General features: G+C 51.1%; 2 long non-coding RNA genes and 1 pseudogene across 3 annotated transcripts; 1 reads left to right on the top strand and 2 right to left on the bottom strand.

Moving 5' to 3' along the window:
* The first annotated feature begins 671 nt into the window (after window positions 1-671).
* Window positions 672-856, top strand: LOC123589826 (annotated as a pseudogene).
* A 7,980-nt stretch (window positions 857-8,836) lies between these two features.
* LOC123589359 lies at window positions 8,837-13,187 on the bottom strand. 2 transcript variants are annotated; one of them, XR_006708276.1, is made up of 3 exons: window positions 13,099-13,187; window positions 9,330-9,377; window positions 8,837-9,125 (listed from the first exon to the last, which is right to left on the bottom strand). It is a non-coding gene; the product is annotated as an uncharacterized LOC123589359 (long non-coding RNA). The 2 variants fall into 2 exon arrangements; XR_006708275.1 differs by having other exon boundaries at window positions 8,837-9,377.
* Window positions 13,188-14,316: 1,129 nt separating this feature from the next.
* LOC123589358 lies at window positions 14,317-20,218 on the bottom strand. Its single transcript, XR_006708274.1, has 2 exons — window positions 18,670-20,218; window positions 14,317-14,507 (listed from the first exon to the last, which is right to left on the bottom strand). It is a non-coding gene; the product is annotated as an uncharacterized LOC123589358 (long non-coding RNA).
* Window positions 20,219-21,199: the final 981 nt, after the last annotated feature.

Raw genomic sequence — 21,199 nt, 5'->3', positions numbered from 1 at the left:
GGGTGGGGGTGGGAGAAGACCGGCGAGGGGGGACGGCTGTCCTGCCCCAGTTCCTGTCCTTGGGTGGGGTGGGGGGGCCGGGAAGGTGGGGACCGTCCTGGGGAGGGGGGAGGGACGACTGCCCTCTCTCTCCCCCCCCCCACCCCCCCCCACCCCCGCCTCCCCGTCCTCGCTTGGGGTGGGAGGGCCGAGGAGGGGAACCCCTAAAAGTCTAGTTGGAGAGTTTTGCTCCTGGGTCACTGGGCAAAGGGACAAATGAGCTCAGCAGTCTCTGGGGCCCAGACGCTCCACCCCCCTAGCCTAAGCTGCTGTCACACTTAAGCACCTGAATTAAGGGTTTTCTACTGTAAATGGAGTTTGCCTAAAGATGCTTGCGATCCCTGATGTCTGTGTTCCTTTTTGGAATCATTTATTCAATCAACTAACAGCTAGATCAAATATCCCGGGACCCAGGCTAGGCACCGGCTTCAGGAAGGCAGACACAGCTTTGCCCTTCAAGCTGTTTACCTGCTCATCCGGGAAGAACATGCCTGGCCAGTGGGGCATTGGGGATCAGACCCCTCTAGTACCCCTCTAGTACTACGGAGGACCCCCATATGCCTTCCTAATTCAGCCAGGCCCCGTAAAAAGGTGGCAACGTTCCCAAATTTCCATCATTTAATAATTGTCAAATACTTACCTGGCCGGGGAGATACCATGATCATGAAGGTGGTTTTCCCAGGACGAGGCTTGTCCATTGCACTCCAGATGTGCTGACCCCTGCGACCTCCCCAACTGCAGAAACCTCCACTGCATAATTTGGGATAGTAGGGGAGGAAAAAAAAATGATTGTCAAGTGTCAGAACACAGACCCTCCCTGGTGGAGCTAACAATTCAGTGGGAGATGCAGACGTGGGTCAAATGCATGTGCTAATAAATACAAAATCACCACCATCAAAAGTCCTGTGAGGCATTGCTGGGTGGTGACCCGAGAGTGTCTGGGGAGGAGGGGCCCCCCAGGGTGAGAAGTTTGCCTGTTTACTCACTTTCCAGCCTGGACGTGCAGGACGTATTAACCAATCATCGTCTGAGCAAATACAGAGGTACAAATGGAGATAGAGAAGTTTGTGGTGCTGGCGGGGTGCGGCGGGGGGGGGGGGGGTTGTAAAACATTTTTATGAAAAGCTGTCACAAGAAAACATACTTGGCAGAGGGAAGAGGACAGTAAAAACAGGGTCAGGGATCTCTTCCCTAAGGAATGACAGTTGATCTGAAGTCCAAAGATGATTTGGGGTGAGGGGGGGTGGGAGTCTGGGGGATGGGATTCTAAGCCAAGGAACAGCATGTGTTAAGGGAGTGTGGCACCTTCAAGGGACTGACAGGTCACTGAGGATGGAAGAGAGAGTGACCACATCAGCTGGGCCCAATTAGGCAAAAAAGCCTAACGGGCCATGTTGGGTCATGTAAGGATTTAGGTCTTATCCCACCGGCCATGGAAACCACTGAGGGGTTTTCGGCAGAAAGGCACACGTATTTGACCCACGTATTTGAAATAGAACCACTGGCTGTTGTGTGGAGCTCGAGTCAGAAAGGGGTCAGTGACTGTGGGAGGCCAGTAAGGAAGCTGGTAACTCCGGCGAGGGGGCAGGGCGGGGGCCGAAGGAGAGAGGTGGACAGAAGTTGGGGCAATTCGATTTCTAGGTATAAACCCCCAAGAATTGAAAGCAGGGTCTTGAAAAGATGTTTGTACATCCACGTTCACAGCAGCACCAAAAGGTGGGAGCCAGAGTTCCACCCACATGTGTGGCCAGACAGCCAATGGGGTATCAGTCACTCGGCCTGAAAAAGGAAGGAGGGGCGCCTGGGGCGGGGGGGGGGGTGCTCAGTGGGATCAGCGTCTGACTTCCACTCAGGTCACCATCTCTTGGTTCGCGCGTTCGAGCCCCGATTTGGGGTCCGTGCTGACAGCTCAGAGCCTGGAGCCTGCTTCGGGTCCTGTGCCTTTCTCTGTGCCCCTCCTTCTCTCTCTCTCTCAAAAATAAACATTAAAAAAAAAAAATTTTTTTTTTACATTTATTTAAAAAAAAGGAAGGGAATTCTGACACCTCCTCCCCCATGGATGAATCTCGAGGACGCTGTGCTAAGAGAAACCAGTTGGTCACAGAAAGTCAAGGATTGTATAATTCCCCTTATATAAGGTCCCCAGGGTCGTCAAGTTCTTAGATACAGAGAGTACAAGGGTGCGTGCCAGGGGCTGGCGGAGAGAGAGGTAATGGGGACACAGTTTCAGTTTCGCAAGATAAAGAAGTTTTGAACACGGAAGGTCGTGATGCCCGCACGGTAAGGTGGATGAACTCAGTGCTACCAAGCTGAAGATGTTTAAGATGGTAAAATTCACGTGGTGTATTTTACCACGATTTTTTTTTTTTTTTTTTAAGAGTGACAGATTTACATACAACCTCCAAGATTCTTTCTTCTGCGTCATCTGAGGTGACTTCTCGCTTTTCGATGCCTGGTGTGTTGGATGACAAGAGGTACGTTGTGTATATCCAGGCCCCTCCGGCTGAACTTACTGTCCAATGTGAAGGCTCAGGCCCAGACCGACAGAGCTCCACGAGTCTTTTCCCAAGGAGCAAGGCCACGCGTGTTGGTAACACCAGCAGCTCGTGGGCTGCGTCACGGTGACCCTGCCAAGTCCAGACACCCACTGCATTCCTTCCTCCAACAGCAAGCCACTGGATATCCTGACAGCTTCAACAGACGGCGCGAGGAAAGGGCCGGTAAAGGCCATTAAAGAAGCAAAATGCAAGACGCTGACTTCTTCTCGCTCTGTCCAGGTCTGGAGGGCATGGAGAAGCTCCTTCACGAATCGGGCGCTCGGAAAAGGAGCAATAAACAGCTTGCAAGGGCGAACCTTGTCAACCTTTCGGACCCTGTGACCGTCAGGCTCTTACCCTGATAGAAGCTCCTGGAGCTGGTTGCAGAAACAGAAAGAAAGAGAACTAATACCAAGACACTAAACCATCAAGAAGAAAAGTAGGCTTTATTGGGAGGTGACAAGACCGTGTTAAAAAGAGGCAGTGCACAGGGGCACCTGGGTGGCTCAGTCAGTTAGGTGGCCGACTTCGGCTCAGGTCACGATCTCACGGTTCGTGGGTTCGAGCCCCGCGTCGGGCTCTGTGCTGACAGCTCGGAGCCTGGAGCCTGCTCCGGATTCTGTCTCCCTTGCTTGCTGCCCCTCCCCCACTCAGGCTCTTTCTTTTCTCTCAAAAGTGAATAAACACTAAAAAAAAAAAAAAAAATGTTTAAAGCAAAATTTCCTCTATGTAAATAGTACTTTAATTTACAAATTAAAAAATAAAAATACAACTCTACAGAGCCTGCGTTATAGACCCCGAACGTGGATAAGAGCCATGCCGCCCAATTCAGAAGCCACTAGCCACAGCTGGCTATTTGCATGTATGTTCTAATTAAAATGAAGTAACATTAAGCATTCCATTCCTCAGTGGCATGAGCCACGTTTCAAGGGCTGGATGTGGACGTCCTTATCCGGTGGCTACCGTCCTGATCACTGCAGATAAAGAACATTCCCATCATTGTGGAAAGTTCTCCCGGCCCAGCCGCTCTGAGGGTGGGCTGTGGCCGGGCTCCTGCCTCCGCTCTCTCCTGTCTTTACCTGCCAAAGTCGGGAATCGTGCCAGGCTCACGGTGGCTGTACCAGATCTGCAAAGAAGCGATGCCTTGGGCCCCCGACGGCCCTGAGGGGTTTTCACCCTCGGGCCGGGGTGGGTACGTGCAAAGCAGTGGAACAGAGCCCCAGCAACAAGAAAGGGTGCTTCTGGAACCCTCAGCGTTAGAGCTGGCTGAGTCTGAAGGCAGGTAGATGGGGCCGAGGAGGCGAAGCCTCAAAGTTCGGAAGCTCCTGGTCCATACCTGCATCCTCAAAGGGTTGGGACTCACTTAATATCTGTCAAATGCCTGCAGAACCCAGACCTCTGTGTTTGTATCGTCTTCCCTTTCCTGTCTGCTGAGTGTTACTTCCTGCTGCTGCCCTATCCTTCTGGGATGCTTCCTGTGGCCCCAGGACTGCTTCCTGCCTGTTCGCGGCGTCCTGAGGGCTTCCTGTCATGCAGCCACGGGAACTCTGACCACTGTGGAGCAGGACTGCACTTTTGTACAGCTGCAAAAGACAGCCAGACAGAGAGAGAGAGAGACAGAGGCTGTGTCGCTCATCTGTTGCTGGGCGGTAAATGGCTCCAACGTGCTGAAAACACAAGAACACGTATCACCTCAGTTTCTGTGGGCCTGGAATTGGGGAAGGGACGACTCAGCTGGGTCGTTCTTGCACGGGGTGTCTCAGGAGGTTGTGTCAACCTGTGGGTCGGGGCCGCATCTCCTGGAAGTTTACCTGAGCCTGGAGGGTCCACCTCCCTCCCAGGTGATGAGCTCCGGCGAGAGCACACGAGGAAGCCCCACCCTGCCGTTTCTACAGTGTCCCTGTGGTTACGCGGTCACCCGGTTCAGCACGGGAGGGGCCTCCGCAGGAGTGTGGCCACCAGCAGGGGAGTTGGAAGGAGTGGGGGGTGGCGCCTGGGTGGCTCGGTCGGTTGAGCGTCTGACTTCGGCTCAGGTCATGATCTCACGGTTCGGGAGTTGGAGCCCCGCGTCGGGCTCCGTGCTGACGGCTGAGAACCTGCTTCGGATCCTCCGTCCGCCTCGCTCTCTGCCCCTCCCCCATTTAGCAGCCAGACAATATGCTGGTGATGATATGCCGGCTGGCGACGCAGGACACAGCGAACCGCGTAGGGTTGCCACAGTGAAGTCAAAGCGGCAGGAAGGTGTGCTGGAGGGGACACAGGCTCTGGAGCCCGCTCCTCTGTTACCCAGTCACGTGACCTTGGGCGAGTTATTTGGCCTCTCCGGGCTTCAGGGTCCTCGGCTATAACGCGGACTTAGAAGGGTGTTGGAGGGCTTAAAAGGAATAATGTCAATGGGGCTGCAAGACACTCGGAACCTCATTCACGTTGCTTCCGGAAACGCAGAGCGCTTTACAAGAACAGGCTGGGAGATGAGGAGAGCCAGACTCTTAGCCCAAAGCCCGCCCCGCCCGGCAGGCCTTGCAAAGCAGAGCCCCCTGGACGTGTCGCAAGACAGGCTGCTTCCCCTCGCCCGATGGACACCCCAGGGGATGTTTTTCCCTCCTCTGTTAAGACCTGATGGAGACTCTGGGGGCAAAGCTCACGGAAATGTGGGGCGGACCCCTAGGACTGAGAGGTTTTCGTTCTCACGCTTGTCCTCGTCGCGAGGCCAGCATCCACCGCGTCCACCCTGGGGGGGGGGGCTTCTCTGGCCCCCGCTGGGTCTCCTGGTGCCTCCTGCTCTCGGACTTCTGTTCTGGAAAGCTGTCTCCCCCACTTGGGCACCGAGGTTTGCCCCGTGGCCTCCCTTTTCTGGCCGATCTAGGAGTTGTTGATTTTCAGCGTGTTCATTCGGCTTCTATAGTGTGGCGTGGATCGGGGGGCAACGTGTAAGCTCCGGGCACGAGGGACCGGACGCGGGAGGTGTGTCTCCCAGCAGCTGTTTCTGCTTCTTGGTGAAGCTCTGTGCATCCTCTCCCACCACTAACTGCTCAATGCCCCTCTTCCTCTGCCCCTCCCCTGCTGGTGATGTCTCTCTCTCTCTCTCTCAAAAATAAATAAACATTAAAAAATATTATTAATATAGTAATAGTTTCCACAGGGGTTACAGTTTGAAATGATAATATTTGGGATATATTGGCTTAAATAAAGTGTATTACTGAAATTAACTTCACCTATTTCTTTTTACCACTTTAATGCAGCTCCTGGAAAATTTAGAACTTACATCTGTGCCTCTCATCTGTGGTTCATATATTTCTACCCCACGGTGCGTTAGAGGCCAGTGAAACTTTTCTGGTCCAATGTTTCTGTCTTCATGACGATGCTCTCCATTTGTGTTAGAGCAGAGCGAGGGCTCCTAGCTATCAATTCGGTGCCTCTGTGTGGTGTGTTTTCCTTCCTGTTTCAGTTGCCACGTCACCTTGTGCAACTCGTAGCGTCCGAGGGGGTCTGCGCCTGTAGCTGAATCTGCCCGAAGGAGGTGCAGAGATGGAAGGAACGTGCAGACTGTCCGGGAAGCTGTGCTGTGTCTGCCCCGGGGTGTTTTGGTTTTCGGCCAAGGAAAGCAACACTGGCCAACTTAAACAAGAAGGGAATTTATCGGCGTGATGCTGAACGGTTCACAGAACCAAAGAAAGCTGAGGTCCGGGTTCCCGAAAAGGGTGGGAGTCAGCTGCCGTGGGGATTAATAGCAGCAGCACCCCAAGGCTGCTCTCTCGGGTTGGGGGGGGGTGAGATCAGCTCTGGCTTCTCCCCTTTTCACACCATCCCACATGAGCTGAGCGAGAATGTCCAGGAGACAGCGGCTGACTGGCTCCCCGAGGCTCCGGGCCCGGGGCCTGGATCAAAGGTGGGCAGACCACGGAAGACGCAAGCAGAGGCTGGCCCTTACTCAAAGCAAAGTCTGGCCACTGTTAGTAGAAGGGGGAGGGTGTGCCGAGCAGGCAGAGACAATAGACGTTCACTGCCTCACTCCTGCCTGGTGTCGTCAGTGGCCACTGCGGGACGTGGCCAGTTCAGCTTTTTTTCTTTCTTTCTTTTGAGACTCTTAAGTTCATCTTTTCAAACTTTAAAATATGGAAGCATGTACCAAAGAGGACAGAATAATAACATAAATCTCCGTGTATCCATCCATCCCCTGGCTTCCACAACGATCAACTTACTGGCAGGCTTGTTTCATCTATAAGCCCACCCAGATCCTCCTGTATTATTTCGAAGCAAATCTCAGGCATTATATCATTTCCTGTAACTCCGTATGTATCTCTAAAAGACAAGAGTTTGTTTTAAAGAAAACATAACCGTGATATTATCACCGGTAAAAGACTCCCAACAATGTCTTAATATTATCAGATTTCTGGCCAGTGTTCAGATTCTGATTTTTTTTTTTTTTAACGTTTATTTATTTTTGAGAAAGAGAGAGACAGAGCATGAGTCGGGGAGGGGCAGAGAGAGAGGGAGGCGCAGAATCCGAAGCACGCTCCAGGCTCTGAGCTGTCAGCACAGAGCCCATTGTGGGGCTCGAACCCACGAACCCTGAGATCATGACCTAAGCCGAAGTCAGACACTTACCGTCTGAGCCGTACCCCTAGCTTCTCCTTTTTTAACAACTTTATTGAGGCCTGACGTTTTCCATATTAAATTCACACAGTGTATGGTCTGATGACTTTTAGTCCTGTCCAGTTTTCAAATGTCTTAGAACGTTTCCGTCACCAAAAATGCTCCCTTCCGCTCTTGCAGCCAAGTCCTCACAATCTTTTCACAATCTAGCGAAAAGTTAAACATACACTCAGTGTGCAATGCAACGCATCCACCCCGAGGAATCTGCTCGAGAGAAGTGAAAACACATGTCAAAGACTACTCCGTGAATGTTTAGAGCAGAATTATTCATAAAACCCAAGCTGGAAACGATCCGTATGTCTATCATCTAGTGGGCTCATTGAAAAGAAAACGGTATTTTCGTACAATCAAGTATGCTCCGCACGAGCAGGGACGGGTAGCGGATACGTGCAACAATACAGATGAACCCCAAACCTCGTGCTCAGTGAGAGAAGCAGACAATGGACCACACGAGGAATGACTCCAGCCGTAGGAAAGGGGTAGAAAGAGGAAATCTTAGAGGAGAACGCGTATCGGGGCTGGCTGGGCCGCCCCTCCTGGGAACTCTTCTCTCTCTGTCCTTCTCGGAGGCTCTCACTGGAAACTGGTGCTTTCAGTTCTGCAATCCCAGCTGCCCTAAAACAGGGGCACACGAGGCCCGGCTACTTCCAGAAATAAACGCAGAGAGAACAAGGTACAAATTTAGATATCGGGAAACATCCTGCCACGTGCACTTTAAGAATCATGCCTTTATGTCTTGAAACAGTGATACTTTGGGGGTCCCTGGGGGGCTCAGTTGGCCAAGCGTCCGACTTCAGCTCAGGTCATGATCTCGCGGTCCGTGAGTTCCACCCCGCGTCGGGCTGTGTGCTGACAGCTCAGAGCCTGGAGCCTGCTTCGGATTCTGTGTCTCCCTCTCTCTCTTTGCCCCTCCCCCCACCTCAAAAAAAAAAAAAATAATAAAAACTTAAAAAAAATAAAATCAAGTAAAATAAAATACATGAGCAAAAAGCTCTCACTTAGTCCTTCCTAAAAAACGCTTTGTCACCCACACAGATGACAATATGCTTCCGCCCCTAGGTTGGCAGAGCCGACGGCACACAGGCGCCGTGGGTGCGGGGACAGGCACTGGAACCAGACCCCCTTAGGCTTCAGGTGTGGCTCCAGCACTAACTACCTGTGTGACCGTGGGGCTCCCCATGCCTCAGTTTTCCCACTTCCTGTAAACCTCCGGACTAAATGAGGGTCATGTGTGTAAAGGGCTCCGGGCAGCGCCCGGCAGGAAAGCGACATCCCAGTCACGCTATTCGGCATTGGGTTGACTTGCCCTACTGCCCTTCAAGAATCGTCAAATCTGCTCAACGGCCACTAATTTCTCCTGTTTCAACCTAAAATTCTAACTGGGACTCAAGTTTAAAAACACAGGCCCAAGTGTGGGAGCGCAACCAGAGATCCCCGGAGGTCTGCTCGCGGGAAGACTCGGAACCAAAGGCCGTGAGACTAAATGAAACTGGTCTTTACCAATTCCACACCACGGGGGCGGGGGCTGCTGGTCTCATCCTCCCCCCACGCACCCCACCGCGTCCCCGTTGTGAAGCGGGAGAAAAGGGAGAAACAAATGCAGCTTCCCACATCTGTGAAGACATGTGTATCTTAGAGAAGGAAATGGAATTCGAGAAGTCTAACTTCTGGCCCAACTCCCAGCCATTTACAAAAAAGCGTGGCTGTGCTAGACACAGTTGGTGCTCCGGTAACTGGAAGCAGCTGAAATGCAGCCTCTGTTGTGAGTGTACCTTGCGGATGACGTGGTGTGGGGAGGCCACGAGATGCGTGTGAAAAGTGCACGGCCCGGCGTCCCTCGGCTGTGCAATACCTGCCGATCGGATTTCCCCTCTACGGTTTATCCTGTTAAGGCTTCAAAGGAAAAAAAACAAGCTGGCTGGGAGAGTCTGACGAAGTTTACGGTGACCGAAAAGATGAAATCTATAAGACATAATGCTGCTCCCTCTTTTACGTCTATCGCTGCCATAGAGAATGAGCCAACCAGCTGTTGAGTTTGCAGTGAGCTGACACATTCGCTTCCGGGTTTGAAATCCTCCCTGGCAAGCGTTTTCTTACCGTGCCGACAGCAGCAAATATAGGCCCTGAAGGAGATTTATAATCGACCTAGAATAAGAAAATAAGTAACGTTTGAGAAAAGGATCAAATAAATATAAGGTTAAAAAAAAAAAAGAGTACAGGACCCCTAAGATTCCTGAACCTCTCTCGAAACCAAAAACCCCTGATTCCCTTGGAATCATGACTTGGAAACAGTCATGCTTGACCCTAAGCACAGAAAGACAATGGCAGTTCCTGTAACACCTCCGTGTTTCCCTTTGGTGACGGTGGTCACCCAGCAGCTACCCGCCACGGGCGGGCCAGATTTACCACCCAGTCCCTCCCCTACAGAATGTAATTAGCCATCGAAGATTCAAAACGTGACAAGATGGAGATCATTCTCCTCTGTAGGATGCCGGAGGTGAAGCCGTGTTCGAGCGAGGAAGGCGGGGCCGCCTGTCCTGCAGGTGCCCGCCGTCAGGAGTCCTGGCTTCTGGTGGGTGTGACCCAGGCGGTGTCACAGGGTGGTTAATGATTATCGTTTGCAGTTAAAAGGGCAGAGCCTCCTAGCAGCCTCCGTATCCATTCTGCACTTCCTCTGGTTAGTACAACTCCGGTTTTGCCCAGGAGGGTACGGAGCCCAGCTAAAACACAGCGTGTCTCAGCCTGTCTTGAGGCCAGGGGTGGCCACGCACGTTCTGTGGCTAACGTGCTCAAACAGAGGTCACAGAGCTCAGGATGACAGACTCGCTTACCCTTAGAGTTTTATCACGTTATGTGTGCAACCTTCAATAATGGGTTGCATTTATTTGTTTTTATGCTCTTTATGATTGGAATGATACTGCATAGGCCTTCTTGTTTGTTTTGAGTGGGGGGAGAAGATGCAGAGAGAGGGAGAGGGAGAGAATACCAAGCAGGCTCTGTGCTGTCAGCACGAACTGCGAGATCATGACCTGAGTCACGATCAAGTCGGATGCTTAACCCACTGAGACACTCAGGCGCCCCTGTGTAAGGCCTTCTGCGTCTGGCATTTTACAATCAAATTGTTTGGACCATGCGTCCATAGTTTGCAAGTGGTCCATTCATTTCCAATGCTTTCTAGCATTCCCCCTGTATGAATATGCCACACTTTGTTCATTCAACTGTAGATGGACATTTTCAGCAATTACTCTAAGAACACTTCCTGTCTGTATATCCCGGAGCACAGGAGCACGCATCTCTCCAGGTGCTTCTCAAAGTGTGGTTCCCTAGATCAGCAGTGTCAGCATTACCTGTGGACTTGTTAGAATGCAGATCTGGGGGTCCACCCAGACCTTCAGACTCAAATTCTGGGAATGGGGCCCAGAGGCCCCCCAGGAGATTTGGACACGTGAGAACCTCTGTTCTCGGTTATATATCTAGAAGTACACTTGGAGTCACAGGATATGCAAACTTCAAATCTCCTAGATAATGTCAAACCATTTTCCAAAGCCTTTGTCCCAATCTGCACTTCCGCTTATAGTGTATTCCAGCCCCCCTTGCTCCATGTTTTTGCCATCACTTGGCTCGGTCAGACCCTTAAATTGTCAGCCTGGAAGCTATGAAGCTACCTCATCATAGTTTTAATAGGTGTGTGACACAGTTTTAATAGTTTTGTGTGACTTCTGATGAGGTTGAACCTTTACTGGCCATCCAGATAGGCCCTTCCATGCAGTGCCTGTTCCAGTTTTTTACCCATTTCTCTCTTGGGCCATCTGTTTTTGTTTTGTTTTGTTTTGTTTTGTTTTCTTTGTTTGTTTTGTTTTTTCCTCATTGCTTTGAAGCTCTTTAAATATTTGGAAAATGGGTCTTGGTTGGTTATTCCTGCGCAGGTTATCTCCTTCCACTCTGAGCAAAGTTGTTGCTACACTTTGAAGAATAGCTTCTTGATTTTAATTTACTCTGGCTTGCCCCTGTTTTCATTTATGATTGGTGCTTTCGATGACTTGTTCAAGAAGTTATCCCCTACCCCTCAGTCATGAAGATGTTCTCCTATACTGTCTTCTAAAAGATTGTAGCTCTGCCTTTCACATTTAATTCTTTGATCCACCTGGAACTGACTTTTTGCATACGATGTGAGGTAGGGGTTCCATTTCTTCGACAGATATGTACGTGCATAATTTTCTTGGTATCATTGGTTGAAAACTACGTCTTTCCCCCAACAGCTCTGCAGGGCCACTCTGTCACACACTGAGTGCTCACATGTACACAGATCTCTTTCTGAGCATTCTGGTGTCTCCTCTATGTATTTGTGTATACTTAGATCAAGACCACACAGTATGGGATGCCCTACCTCCTCTGCTGTTTCCCTATAGCAGAATTCCTCCTCTCAGAGAAGCTTTAGGTGCCTTGGGTCAGACTGTTCCCTTGCCCCCATTTCATAGGGTCAGGATGCCTTAAGAGTTGTCTGTAATTTTGCCCTGGCTCACACATTTCATGCCCCCTCTCCACACACCATCCCTGCCTGTTGACATCTCACGTTTCCTGCAAGGCTGCCCTCAAATGCCGACACCTCAGATCACTGGCAGCCAGAGTGATTCCTTCCTCTTCAGACAGAGCCAGTGGGTAGGATGACTGCATGAGAACGCTGGGGTTGCTGTAACAAAGTACCACAAACCAAGTGGCTTAATCCACAGAAATGCATCGTCTCTCAGTCTGGAGGCCAGAAGTCTGAGATCGAGGTATCAGCAGGGCCATCCCTCTTTTTATGAGAACCCCAGTCACTTTGGATTAGTGGCCACCTACTCCAGTATGGTTTCACTTTAATGAATGGCATCTGCAATGACCCTACTTTCAACTAAGGTCACATTTGGAGGGACTAGGGGCAGGGATTCAACATGTGACTACTGCAGGGACACAGGCTGACCCAGAACAATGACCATACAATTGATCATCTGAAACTGGGACATTTTGGAGAGTAAAATAGGGCAGTAGTAACTGTACCAGGCTCAGTGTAAACTGTGAGTTCTCTGGATAATCCACAACACGTGGGCTGCCCTACAGAGACGAGGGGGAGGTTCACATCATGCAAACACGTCTAACTTCGGCACTGGCTCAGTTAGAAGGTCTTAACTGCAAATAACAGAGAAGCCAACCCAGTGTGGCTCTGACAGAGAGGGGATTTATGACCTCATGTGTAAGAACTTAGGAGAAAGGACAGGCCTAGGATGTGTTGATTCAGTGACTCCGTGGTGCCATCAAGGACTCCATTTCTCTCCACCATGTGGCACCTGTGTCCTTGATGTATTGATTCGTGTACTTTCGAGTGCCTGAAGGGGCCTTGGGCCCCATCTTCCCAAACCAGGATCCAGAGACCATTTTTGCTTCATGCGTCTCTCTTTAGGAACAAAGACTCCAGCCCACTTCCCTTCATGTCTTGTCGGCCCAAATTACACTCCCCACCAGTGCCTAAGCCATGGGGGATGTGGGACCACCACACCCTTCCTAGCTTAGTCATGATCCTCTCTTAAGAGCTGGGCCCCACTTCTCCTGCAGCAGATAGCAAGTGTGTATCTGGACAAAATCTGGGATCTCTCTGCAGGAAAAGGAGAAGGGTGGGTGGGGGCTTCTAGGTAGGCAGCAAAAATGCACCTGCCACAACAGGGCACAGGGCCGACGGTGAGGACCGGCAGCGTGTAAGGACAGGTAAAAGGAGAGATTCTCACAGCTGCGTGTGGAAGCAAAAAGTGGGCCCCTCGAATCTTCACCATGTTAATTCTTTCTGGGACATTTATGAAACCCAACGTTTTGGGGAGCCGGCAGTGGTACTCACGTCTCGTAAGGTGTGATAATTAAGGTTAGATGGTTTTGTTTTGTGGCCCTGGACGGAAGTCACTTCACAGGGGATCGCTCTGCAATGTGGCATCATTAGAGAGTACCAGTGAGAAACAGGCAATCAGTGAAAATGATGGTTACCAAGCAACAAGCTAGCACAGCAAGAATGGAATAAAGGGGACTTAAAAGGGCCACAGAAATCAATCAGCAGAAAAAGGTGGCATACGCGAGAAAAAGCACATCGGAGAGCCAATCCAGTTTCTGCTAAATTTCATTTTTAAAAATGACACTTTCCCTGATTTGAAATGCAATATATGTTCATTGTAGAAAATCAGGAAATACTTATAAAAAAGAAACTAGTCGCGTGCCTAATCTCACCACTGCCTACTTTCAATAGTTTGGGGCATTTCCCTGAGAACACACACACACACACACACACACACACGCTCACACTCTATCTCGTATCTTACCTTTTTCATGTCACGTTACTTTGTATGGTATTTCCCCATTCTTAAGAGTCCTCAGTCGACATCATCTTAGATAACTGCCTAGCACACACACTGATCAATCACTCTGCAAAACACCATCACTTTGCGCTTTGGAATGACTATCACAGGGGTGTGGGTGGTGGGGAGGAAACGGGGAGTTGAGAAGCTAAGTGCCAGTATCACTCACGTATCCACTTGTTGGATTGTGAAGTGAAGGCAAAGGCTTAGCCTCCTTCTGATCTCTTCTCTAGTTTGGGGGAAAGAAAGCCTGTGTCGAGGACGGGGTGGGAGGAACGTCTCTGATGTGTGTGTGTGTGTGTGTGTGTGTGTGTGAGAGAGAGAGAGAGAGAGAGACAGGGGAACCCTGTGTGTTGATGTGTGCTGTAAACCATAAAGCAAAACACAGAACTTTCCGATTATTAGTGACATTTTTCAAAAAGATAAGCCATCGAGTGCCTGAGCCCTTCCTGGAATAATAGTGAGCTAATAGGTACAGTAAGGTACTCAGCTGTACCTTAAATTTCCTCCCTTCATTGGTGTGATGGATCCTTAGGAAGCACTGAAGAACCATTATCCTAATCATCTCTCCTATTAAGAGTGTCAATTTTTTAATAAAAAAAAAAAAACAACAAAACTCACAACGGCAAGGCTGCAGAAGTATTTTTTTTCACTGTCCTCGTAGGATTTCCCTGCTATTTGACAGTGTGTGTTAGGCCAGACTAATTTCCAGTCATTTTATTCTGTTAACCTTCAAGGAGTGAGCAGGCCTGGTTGGTCACAGTTCAAGCCACATCATCTGTTTCTCAGGTTTATTATTTCGGCAAGGAGAGCATCTGCCCTCTTGGGTTGAGACGTCATATTGATCTCCCAGTGTGATGATGCTATGTGTCCCCCATCCTTCCCGCTGTCTGTGCCATACCTGTTAAAAAAATTTTTTTTTAATGTTTATTTTTTGAGAGAGAGAGAGAGAGAGAAAGCAAGCAGGGGAGGGGCAGAGAGAGAGAGGAGACACAGAATCTGAAGCAGGCTGCAGGCTCCAAGCTGTCAGCACAGAGCCCGATGCGGGGCTCGAACTCACAAACCGTGAGATCATGACCTGAGCCGAAGTTGGACGCTTAACCGACTGAGCCACCCAGGTGCCCCATGCCATACCTGTTTTAGATTCACGGGACTACTGCTGTATCCACAACATGCCAGATTTTGTGTTTTGAAGTATACTCCCCATGTTGAGGTCTTTACAATGAATTGCATCTTTATCCATCTGACTTCCCAAGCTAAGAGGATATGATTGTTTTGATACACTTCTGCCCTCATGGGAACGGATGGCCCTCAAATGTTCTTCGAGCCAGCTTTTTTTCCCTTTCTTTTAAATTAAATCTTATGGAAAGGAATGTGCTTCCGTTCAGAGGCATAGAGGCCGCTCCCCATCCTGATAGGGGCCACAATATCGGGACAAAGAGGCTGTTTCTCTCTGCAACAGGACAGTCCAAAAGGCAGGCCCGCCGATATCAGGCCTGGTCCCCAGGAAATGAGGACTTGTCTTGGGGAATGATGGCTTGGTGTTTCCGTTCAAAAAGACAAGCCAAACTCACATTTACAGAATGATGCTTAAATGCGAGATAAGTTATTGGTTAATGCAGAGTGGCAACATCAGAAAAAAAGAGAGACACAGGAGTGAAGAGTCAAGGTTGTGTCAGAGGCTGGAGTGAAATGGGATTTTTTTCTCTTTCTCATCTTTTTCGTATGTGTCTGCTTTCAAAAAAAATCATTTAATTGGGTCTTTTTTGCTTTTTAAAATAAACAAGGAAGGGGGGCGCCTGGGTGGCGCAGTCGGTTAAGCGTCCGACTTCAGCCAGGTCACGATCTCGCGGTCCGTGAGTTCGAGCCCCGCGTCAGGCTCTGGGCTGATGGCTCAGAGCCTGGAGCCTGTTTCCGATTCTGTGTCTCCCTCTCTCTCTGCCCCTCCCCCGTTCATGCTCTGTCTCTCTCTGTCCCAAAAATAAATAAAACGTTGAAAAAAAAAATTAAAAAAAAAATAAAATAAACAAGGAAGGGGCGCCTGGGTGGCTCAGTCGGTTAAGCATCCGACTTCCACTCAGGTCATGATCTCACGGTTCATGGGTTCAAGCCCCGCGTCGGGCTCTGTGCTGACAGCTCAGAGCCTGGAGCCTGCTTCGGATTCTGTGTCTCCCTCTCTCTCTCTGCCTCTCCCCGACTTGTGGTCTGTCTCTGTCTTTCAAAAATAAATACATGTTAAAAATTTTTTTTAAATAATAAAAAAGTAAATAAAACAAGGAAGGGGCCATATGCGGGCGAGACCCCTTACTCACCACCCCTGCCTTGTCTATGGAGCACACAGACGGACTGGTCACATTCCAAATCCGCACCCCCCCCCCCCCCCCCCGCCCAGCTATTCTTGTTTGTGTGAGTCCCAGAGCCCCCAGCATCTTGTTAGTGTCATACTGGAGAGGAGTTGGGGAATCTTTCTGCTCAGGCCTCTGGAAAGCTTTTCCTGCTTAGAAAAGAGGTTTTGTTTGAGTCTTTTTGGCCTCTGAGGCACCAGAGGGAGTGATTAATAGGGAACCACCTCGAGATTTCAATAGAGCAGCAGCGTGGGCTCCCAGGGCGGGCAGGGCCTTTGTTTGGCAGAAAAAGCGGCCGATAAAGCCGAGAACGGCTGTCGGCCGGGAGTCCGGTCCTCAGGCCTGCTCGGTTTTGTCCCTGCCAGGCCAACCTCGAGCCCCCACGCCGGTCTGGGAAGATTCATCTGCCTGCGTCCTGGGCGGGGTGATTAGTAGGAGCTTTCTCCTCTGGGGAAGGGGGTCAAGTCTGGCAGGCAAAGGGGGGACCCGGGCCTCACGAAGCGCTCAGGCTGGGCTGGGGCCCAGAGACCTTGCTTTCTTTTGTGAGGTCCCGCAGGGAAGAGAAGGGCAAAGGCACAAGGGCAGTGATGGTGATGGTGGCACGCAGGCTCGCGGGGCAGGGGTGTGGGAGGGCTCCTCGGCGGAGGCGCCAAGGTGGCCGGGCCTTCGGGCGTCTGTGGCTGGGGGAAGCGTGCGGGCCTGGGACTGGGGACCAGCCTCCTCTGACCGCAGGAGAAGTGGGAGGACGGGGACGAGGCCCAGCGGAATTAAAGCAGGAAGCGGAGCAACAGCCGGGAGGCCCAGGCCCGGAAACCGTGGCCGGTGCGGGTCCCACGCTGGCTCGATGCTTCCTTGTGTGCGTTTGCCCGTGAGCGTGAACGGGGGCATGAGCGGGTAGTTCTGGTCACATCGGAGTGAGGGGCAACGGGGTTGTCAGAGCCCAGAATCCCCGCCTCCGTTCTAACAACTGCCGAGGGGCCGGCAGGACGGCAGCATCCAGTGCGGATCCCAGGGTCAGGCGCTCAGCATTCGAGAAGCCTCTGCCAGCTCTGAGCATGTGGGGCCCCCACCCTGCGCAGGCCGCCGATGCTAGCGTGCCCGACGGCGGTTTCTCTTTAGCACAAAAGCGCCTCCCGACGAGGCCTCAGAGGCCAGAGAGCGTGCGGGCAGATGTGGGGAGTGTGTTCGTCAGCTCAGCTGCCGTAACGAGCACACCACAGCCCGGACCACTGACAGACAACAGACACTGATTTCTCACGGTTCTGCAGGCTGGGAGTCCAAGGTCAAGGTGCTGGCAGATGGTAGCCAGCACGCAGAATGCCTCACGGGGATTAGCTATGACAAAATGGAAGCCAACGGGCCCCGCCCACCTTGCCCGACTCCAGGGGAGCTGCAGACACAGAACCCAGCATCCACTGTCCGTTGTCCCTCGTGTCCACAACCCCCCCCTCCCCCCCCCCCCCCGTCAGTGCAACAGCTTTTACATGACAACCTAATCAGGATGTGAGCTCAGCCGTCAACTACCAGAAAGCTCAACTCAAAATGGTCTGAACGATGCCCAGTGTGTCCGTCCACATGACCAGGATCTGGATGTAGGGGGAATTTCGGGGTGGCTCGACCCCATGGTTCCAGCCACCTCAGACAATGCCATCTGTGCTCCTCCTGTGGCAAGCCCCACGCCACCACAGCTCACGCTCTCCCGTGGCGTCTGGAGAGGGAAAGGCCTTCCCTTCTCGAGGCTGTAGCTTAGGAGGTAAGAACCCTTTTGTGGAAACTCCTATCAAACAGACACCTGACCTCTCCCGGAAGGCTTGGGGGATGGTAGACAGTGACTGACTTGGGTTCCTGAATCACTCACTATGCATGGTGTAGACCCATCCGTGCCCAGCTGGAGTCAGTCCCCCTCCCCGCCTCCTGATGGCTCCGTAACGGGTGAGGGCAGCAAGGGATGATGGCCACTTAACACGGTCCACTGAAAACGGCTGCCTCACCGAGTCCTGTGCAGCTGTGCCATGAGGCAGGTACTGTGGTCACCTCCACTTGAAAGGAGAGGACAGGGAGGCCTGTTGGGACACACAGGTAGGCAGGAAGCTCTGGCACAGAGGTGAAAACGAGGCACAGGAGGGGCGCCTGGGTGGCTCAGTCAGCTGAGTGTCCGACTTTGGCTCAGGTCATGATCTCGCAGTTTGTGGGTTCGAGCGCCGCATTGGGCTCTGTGCTGACAGCTCGGAGCCTGGAGCCTGCTTCACATTCTGGGTCTCTCTCTCTCTCTCTGCCCCTCCCCTGCTCACATTCTGCCTCTCTCTCTCTCAAAAAATAAATGAAAACATTAAACAATTTTTTAAAAAGATAATGAAGCATAGGAGTCTAGCTCCCGACCTCACACCCACCACACAGCTCGTGGACTCAGGACAGAGTCATTGCGGGGCGCGGGGGCAGGGGGGGCGGTGAACCCATCCCAAACCGAAACCCACCTCGAGTTTGCTCACAGCGACACCATCTGAGAGCGTTCGGGGCCAACACTGGGTACAGTTCTTGCCTGCTATTTTTATTGCGCAATGTTTACATTTCTCCCCAACTTTTTAAAATGGGGAAATGTAACATTTCACACATACATAGAAAGGTGCATAAATGTAGCAAATGATGACATATTCACTTTCTGTTGCAGTGTAACAAACGAGCACACGTTTAGTAACTGACAAAGCACAGGTTGGTTACCTCAGGTTCCCCAGGGCAGGAGTCAGGGGTGGGCAGAGCTGCCGGCTCAGGGTCTCCCACGTTGTAATCCAGGTGGGGGCTGGGCTTTGCTCTCGTCTGGAGGCTCCACTCTTTCCAGCTCATTCAGGCTGCTGGCACACGCGTGTCCTCGTGAGCACACGACCGAGGGCCCCAGCTTCTTTGTGGCGATTGGCTGGAGGCCACCCTCAGGTCCTGGAGGCGGCCCACCGTCCCCTGCCACGGTCCCCTGCCACGGGGCCTTCTCCAAGGGCTGTTCGCGTGGCTGTGGCTCCTGCAAGGCCGGCAGGAGACGGTGTCTCCAGACATCATGGGATCGTGGGCGTGATGGGTGTGACATCCATCATCCTTCACATGTGAAGGGACACAGTCAAGGGAACGAGGGCCTACCCCGCTCAGCAAACTCTGCTGGTCAGAAGCCCATGGTGGGTCGGGCTCAGACTCAGGGGGAGGGGATGATCCAGGGCACTGACTTGCCGGGGGTCACCTTGGGGGGTGCCTAAGTGGAACCCGGGGGAAGAAACTGAACATCCAGGACCAACCCAGAAGCCTAGCTGACACAACCCCATCTCCACTTGGAGGTGACACCCGTGCGAGCCGGAGCTGGGGCATGAGAATCAAATGTTAAATTTTCAGGAATTCTGTGGGCTTGCGGTTAAACAGACATTATCAAAAATTAAATTAGAGAAGTTTACAGTGAAATCAGTACTCTTGATAACAAGGTCTCACAACACGCTACTTCTCAATTATCCTACCGTGACCTACGTGCCTTGGGTTACTTCCATTTATTGGATCCATATGCTGGAAAGAGGGTTCCCAAGCCTCATTCTGACACTCCATGTTGGTTCAGGCACCCCACATTGGCCGCTTGAAATCAGCCATCAGAGAAACATTTATATTGTGGAAATCTGAACATGCTACAGTTCAGAGCTGGAAGGTTGAATCTGGCCTTTGCTGGAGCTAAGAACAGCTTTCATATTTTGAAAGGGTGGTAAAAAAACAAAACAAAAGAAAAAATATGTGACAGACACTACATGTGTCTGGCAAAGCCTAAAATATTTCCCATTTGACCCCTCGGGAAAAACTCTCCCAACCTCTCCTCTAGACTTAAGAAAGTAATGGAGAAAATTAACAATGTAGCTTAATTTAAAATGTTGCCAAAATTTTGACCAAAATGTGTCAACTCTGTATCCTTTACATTATAACCGGCAGAAAACATGGAGGAAAAACTGTATTTGTGCCCTATGGGAAAACCATGATCCAATTTGGCCAAGAAGTTGCTCATGTCATTGATGAAATTCTTTTTGGCTTCAAAGTTCGTATCACATATTAATTACATTTAATGACAAGTTTATTGGGAAGCAACTCAGTTTGACAGATCATGGGTGAATTTCAACTAGAGACTGGCTTTGGGTTTGAGAATTACTGCGGGGGGTGGGGGGGGGGCACCTGGGTAGCTTGGCTGGTGGGGCATCTGACTTGGGCTCAGGTCATGTTCTCTGAGTTCGTGAGTTCCAGCCCTACCTCCGGCTCTGTGCTGACAGCTCTGAGCCTGGACCCGCTTCAGATTCTGTGTCTCCCTCTCTCTCTGCTCCTCCCCCACTCACCTGTTTTCTCTCTCTCAAAAATAATTTTTTTTTCCAACGTTTATTTATTTTTGGGACAGAGAGAGACAGAGCATGAACGGGGAAGGGGCAGAGAGAGAGGGAGACACAGAATCGGAAACAGGCTCCAGGCTCTGAGCCATCAGCCCAGAGCCTGACGCGGGGCTCGAACTCACGGAACACGAGATCGTGACATGGCTGAAGTCGGTCGCTTAACCGACTGTGCCACCCAGGCGCCCCAAAAAATAATTTTTTTTAAAAAAAAGAATTACTCAGGGAAGAGAGGGGCACCTGCCTGGCTCAGTCAGTTGAGCATGGGATCTTGACTTCAGCTTGGGTCATGATTCCAGGGTGACGGAATAGAGCCCCACGTCCAGCTCCATGGGTGTGGAGAGATTGTCTCTCTGACCTTCTCCTCCGCTCACGCTCTCTAAAATAATAATAAAAGAATTCAGCAAAAATAAACAAAAGCATTCTCTGAGCATCAGTGGGCTCTCAGAGATTTACAAGAAAGAATACTGTTTGTTTTATCATTCTTTGTGGAGGGGGCGCTGCCCATGCTTGGTTTCAGCTAAATTTGAAATAAACTCATGTTTATGCACATGGCACCCCGCCCCAACCACTTGTTACAGTAGCATCAGCCTGATCTTCAGGGTAAGTACTTCCTGCCTTTCCCTGATAACTTAACCAGCTTTAGAGCTGCCTCTTCCCTACACGTGACCCAGGCACCTTAAAGGCTGCAGCAACGTCCAGCAAACAGTAGGCATCGAATAGATGCTGCTCAAGTGGGCAAACTCATTTTGACAGAGCAACCAGCAGCGGCAATGCAATGGTGGGCCTTTGCGATAAAATGGCAAAAAAAAAAAAAAAGTCAGGGGAAGTCGGCTTTCTAACCTCTGCAAGCCTCC

The sequence above is a fragment of the Leopardus geoffroyi genome, chromosome E3, assembly GCF_018350155.1.
Source record: "Leopardus geoffroyi isolate Oge1 chromosome E3, O.geoffroyi_Oge1_pat1.0, whole genome shotgun sequence".
In the NCBI taxonomy this organism is placed as follows: Eukaryota; Metazoa; Chordata; class Mammalia; order Carnivora; family Felidae; genus Leopardus; species Leopardus geoffroyi.
Note: the sequence above shows the minus strand (reverse complement) of the source record. Positions and strands in the feature narration are given on the sequence as shown.